We start from the raw sequence: 6,000 nt of genomic DNA on the forward strand, positions 1-6,000 counted from the left end.
AGCTTTACAAAGCAGATTGCAATTTCAACACAACACCTTAGACCGCTCGGCCATCCTGACTATTTAATGCTGTATTTGGCCACCTGCAGGTTGATTTTGAACTTTTGTGTCCTGTCACATGAATAAATGAGGGCAGCAGGCGCATCTCTGCCTGACACCGGGGAAACAGTGAGACAAATCTTGGAGCAAGGGTCTGGTTATTGCCAAACAGCAAAGAATGTGTTACTTCTCGAAGAACAATATCAAAAATTACAGTGACCCAGATGTGATTTTAACACGCAACCTTCTGATCTGGAGTCAGACACACTACCGTTGCACCACGAGGCCTACGCAGGGAGCCTCAGATGTCCGTCTATATGAAGGTTTCACAATACAAGGGGCTTAAAATCCCTGCACATTCCCACCAGGAATCAGAAGCAACGCTCAGCTGCCAGTCACCGTGTGTTTTTTCCGAAGACTTTTGTGTTGCTTTCACGGGAAAGCATCATTAATTAACCCCTCACCTTCTTTTACACAGTGAAAAAAATGCTAACTGAGGGACAGTCGATACTTCAACCATTTGTCCTGTGCTTTGGGGAGCGGGCAGGGAAGTGGACCTGAGTTCATGATCGCATCGACCATGATCGTAGTAAATGTCGGAGCAGGCTCGAGGGGCGCATGGCCGACTCCTGCTCCTATTTCTTATGTTCTTGTGCATGTTAACCAATTTTACACACTGTACTTTAGGAGTCTGGTTTAAAATCTTCATTGCTGATGACATCAGGAATCTGGGGCAACTTTTGTCAACTTTAACAGCACCAGTTATTCCTACCGTGCACAGAAAATAGAATCAGTAGTGAAGATAAAATCCCATGGTGCTCATTTTCAGATTCAACGCAGTAGGATTTCAAATAAAGTGAAATAATTTTACAGTGAAAAGATTTGGAAGTGTTACTTGTATTTCTGACTTTAATTAAAATTTGTGGCGTCTGACTCCCGTTCATGCCTCTGCTGAATAAGAAAGGAGGGTTTGACGTTGACCAGACTGCACTGCCCCTGATATTTGTGAGCTCATCCTTTATATTCAGTCGTTTCTCGCCCTTTGATGGGCTGCAGTGTGGCGGATATCAAGTTGGCCTCACACGCGAAAGGTCCCCGGTGGATCCGTTTTCTCTCACTGAAAGTTATCTATTTATTGAAGTGAAATAAAGAGCACTTCAGGAATAAGGGAGCCCTTTTGCCATGAGAGTAAATAGCAAATAAAAACAGCAAATGCTGGAAATCTCAGCTGGTCAGGCAGCATTTGCCAGGAGACTAAACTCAGCTCCGATTGTTTCCTTAAGGCAAGTTTAAATATAATGTTTCTGCCCGGGATTGAAGCAAAGACCTTTTGAATATAAAGCAAACGTGATAACAACGACACGACAGAAACCTCTGGCACAACAGCCCCAACAGAGGGGAGCTGACCAATGAGCTCCCTCTGTGCTGATCGGCAATGTGTTGGCTCACCTTAAACAACTTCTGTCCCACACTGAATGTTCTCAATCCTTCTCCTCCGCTGCCATTTACAGAAATGTCACGGATCACCCAGCCACCGTGTTCACTTCCACATCCTCACAGTGGGGCCACAGAGGCTCCTACCATCTCCCCGCGATCAGTGAACTCGCCCTGTTTACAAATTTAAACCCGGAACACGTGCCCGGCAAAGGGCAGGAGAAGCCAGATAGTCTGTAAGCTCGGTCGATCACAGAAAGTATTGGTATTCATGGTGAATGCAGCAATTATTAATCGTCTCACAGTCCTCAATTATTTTTATGCGACGAATTGATCGACAATTGAAACCAGGTTAGTGCACCGGATCTTAATCCTTCGACCACCAGGGAACAGTTATGATACATGTAGATATATTTATATATATTTATATATGACACTGAATATCAACGGCTAGCTACCTAGACCTCATCGTGCAACAGTAGTGCATCTTACTTTGAGTGAGAGAAGTTGTTCCACAGAGACACCAATTTCATCTTTTGTTTCCTTTTAAACACAAGAAACTGAGACAGGGGGAATAAATAGAGAAATAAAAGCACAGGGATATAGACAAGAGGAAGAGAGAAGGGGAAAGATACTGTCCCCACCCAGAACTAATGCAGAAACCCCTCTCCTGTGATCGGGGTGGCCACCCGCAGCCTGGATACACTAACGGGAGAACACCAGCGTCAGGTCGTGGCCATAAAAGGAACGGCGAGCGGCCCTGGGAGCAGCTTGGAGGTCCCGGGATACTACTCCAGGGAGCAGTGCGAGCTGGTGCAAGAGGGCGGCGGCAGCGAAGAGTGACGTCATCAAGGTCCAGGTCGGTGATTGAAGCGTGGGCAGATACAGCAGGAGCGGCGAGATAGGGGTGAAGGAGCGGCGAGAGACTGTAGAGGGACGTGATCAGGGCCCAGGGGAGGCATGAGTTCAGGGCCAGGGGCCCAGGGGCAGCACGGACCAGCCCACACTGAGATATGTGTGTGCACTAGGTCCGTGCAGCAGAGCTGGTCTCCAGTCATCTTGGATAACCCTTGCCACTGGACCAAGACCTCGCTCTGTCAAGCCCGTGTGATAGCTCGGTTGCAACGGCCACCACATGTTAAAAAAATCAACGCACAGGCATCTTCCACCCTTTGGGATGTAGATCGGGTCCTTCATTGAAACACCTGTGAACTCATCCTTTTTCAGCGTGGAATCAAGTCATCCTCGTTTCGAGGGACCGCCTATGATGATGATGATGATGGATACATTAACATCCCAACAGCTCATTGACTGCAGGAGTGGGACCGTGCGTCACTTCAGAAGAAATGTCGAAAAGGCAAAGTCACTGATTCCGTCTCATGTGCTCCTCCGATCAAGAATTGCAACAAACACCAAAAAATGCTTCAATAATGGTTACATCTTATCTCCACCTGTGTTAAGTAGTTGGCTTGTTGGTCCAGGGGTCTGATTCTTTCTTTGGGTTTGCTGATTCAAATTTGTGAGAGATTCTGGGCTCAAATCCTAGACGATCCTTGAATTTGCATCGGACTTTTGCAAAGAAGGACTTGCATTTCTGCAGCGTCTGTCAGGAACTCCTGATGCCCCAAAGTGCTTTACAGCCATTGAGTTACCTTTGGAGTGTTGTCATGTGAGGAAAGATGTGCCCAAATCACCCCACACGCACCTCAACTCTTTGCAAAGAAGTTCATAGAATCATAGAAGTTTACAGCACGGAAGGAGGCCATTTCGGCCCATCATGTCCGCGCCGGCCAACAGGAGGCTATCCAGCCTAATCCCACTTTCCAGCTCGAGGTCATAACCCTGCAGGTTACGACACTTCAGGTGCACATCCAAGCACTTTTTAAATGTGGTGAGGCTTTCTGCCTCTACCACCCTTTCAGGCAGTGAGTTCCAGACCCCCACAACCCACTGCGTGAAGAAATTTTCCCTCTCAACTTTCACCAATTACTTTAAATTTATTCCTCCTTATTGTTGACTCCTCTGCTAAGGGAAATAGGTCCTTTCTATCCACTATATCTGGGCCCCTCATAATTTTATACACCTCAATGAGGTCTCCCCTCAGGCTCTGTTCCATGGAAACCAAATCCAGCCTATCTAATCTGTCCTCATGGCTAAGATTCTCCACGCCCGGCAACAGACTCGTAAATCTCCTCTGTACCATCTTCAGTGCAATCATGTCCTTCCTGTAATATGGCGACCAGAACTACACGCAGTACTCCAGCTGTGGCCTAACCTGCCCCACCGACCCCATCTCTTGTATTCTATGCCTTGGCTAATAAAGGCAACCATCCCATATTCCTTCTTAACCACCTTAGCTACCTGGCCTGCTACTTTCAGGGATCTGTGGACCAGCACTCGCTGGATTCTGGGGAGGACCCAGCAGATTGGAAAACTGCAAATGTAATGCCCCTATTTTAAAAAGGAGGCAACAAAAAGCAGGAAACTACTGACCAGTTAGCCTAACATCTGTGGTTGGGAAAATGTTGGAATCCATTATTAAAGACACAGAAAAATAGAAACATAGAAAATAGGTGCAGGAGTAGGCCATTCGGCCCTTCGAGCCGCACCAACATTCACTAAGGTCATAGCTGATCATTTAGCTCAGTATCCCTTTCCTGATTTCTCTCCATACCCCTTGATCCCTTTAGCCATAAGGGCCACATCTAACTCCCTCTTGAATATATCGAACGAACTGGCATCAACAACTCTCTGCGGCAGAGAATTCCCATAGGTTAACAACTCTCTGAGTGAAGAATTTTCTCTTCATCTTTATCCAAAATGGCTTACCCCTTATCCCTTCGACTCTGACCCCTGGTTCTGGACTTCCCCAACATCAGGACCTGTCCAGTCCCGTCAGAATTTTATTTGTTTCCATCAGATCCCCTCTCATTCTTCTCAACTCCAGTGATCTCTCGATCCCTTGATTCCCCGAGACTCCAAAAATCTATCTAACGCAGCCTTGAATATATTCAGAGACTCAGCATCCACAGGCCTGTGGGGCAGAGAATTCCACAGATTCACAACCCTCTGAGTGAATAAATTCCTCCTCATCTCTGTTTTAAATGGCCGACCCCTGAACCTGAGACTGTGCCCCCTGGTTCTAGACACTCCAGCCCGGGGAAAACAACCTCTCAGCATCTACCCTGTCAATCCCCTTCAGAATATTGTGTGTTTCAATGAGATCACCTCTCATTCTTCGAAACTCCGGAGAGTATCGGCCCATCCTACACAATCTCTCAACTTAAGACAGTCCTCTCATCCCAGGAATCAATCTGTTGAACCTCTGTTGTACCGCCTCCCAGGCAAGTGTATCCTTCCTCAGATAAAGAGACCAAAACTGTGTGCAGTACTCCAGGTGTGGTCTCACCAGGGCCCTATACAATTGTAGCAAGACTTCCTTACTCTTGTACTATGGGCTATAAATTAGGTACTATGGGGCGATTGCCCTGTTTTTTTGCTGATTCGACGGTTGAATAAAAAGTTATTATAATTTGACAGTTGCTTTGGAAACATATTTGTATTTCCTTCAGTGTACTCCTTGCTCTTCAAGGGCTAGATTTTCCCCAAGCAGTTTTGTCGGCGCACTGACCTCAAACGCACCGACTTTGTGCGCTGGAAACGGCTCGGGGAAAAACTCGCCCCATCCTGGCGGCTGTGTACAGTCCCCGGAGTCCTGGCGTGATGTCGATGGTGAAGTGGGGGGCGGAGCCAAATGCCTGCGCCGAAAACACTTCCGGCACCTTCGCGCATGGGCAGTAGGGAGAGAAAACCTGACACTCTGCCATTTTTAAACAGTGTCAAACCCGATGAAAAGCACAGCAGCTTCTCAGCTTCTCCGGTCGCTCGGCGGGCTCGCTCCCCGTCCCTCCCCGATAAAACGCACAGCTCCAGCAGCTGCAACTTCTCCAGTCCACAAGCTCACACTTCTCCGGTGTGTCTTCCCTCCCCTATTCCAGGGATATAGGAACCGAGTGTAATGGAGCCAAGTTTGCTGATGATACAAAGATGGGTGGGAAAGCAAATTGTGAAACAGCAAAGTAAATCTCAATTCCGGAAGAACAATATGGAAAAGTACAGTGACCCCGACGTGATATAAACACGCAGCCTTCTGATCTAGAGTCAGACACACTACCGTTGCACCACAAGGTCTACAGTGCAGAGTACCCATGTTTGTATACATGAAGGTTCCTGAAACACAGTTTCATTTACGCTGCATTGGTGCAATGAAAGGACTTTAAAATCCCCGGCCACTCCCACCGTGGGTCAGAGAGCATCAGAAGCAGTGCCCACCTGTCACTCACACTCTCACGCCCGCTTTCATCACCTGCTGCCCGCGGACTGCAGAAAATCCAGTTCATCATCATCATAGGCAGTCACTCGAAGCGAGGATGACTTGCTTCCTCGCCAAAAAACAATGAGTTCACAGGTTTTTCAATGATGGACCTAATATTCCAGGACCCGAACTGCATGTTGAAGGGTGGAAAA

The sequence above is a fragment of the Pristiophorus japonicus genome, chromosome 28 (genome assembly GCF_044704955.1).
Source record: "Pristiophorus japonicus isolate sPriJap1 chromosome 28, sPriJap1.hap1, whole genome shotgun sequence".
Taxonomy (NCBI): Eukaryota; Metazoa; Chordata; class Chondrichthyes; family Pristiophoridae; genus Pristiophorus; species Pristiophorus japonicus.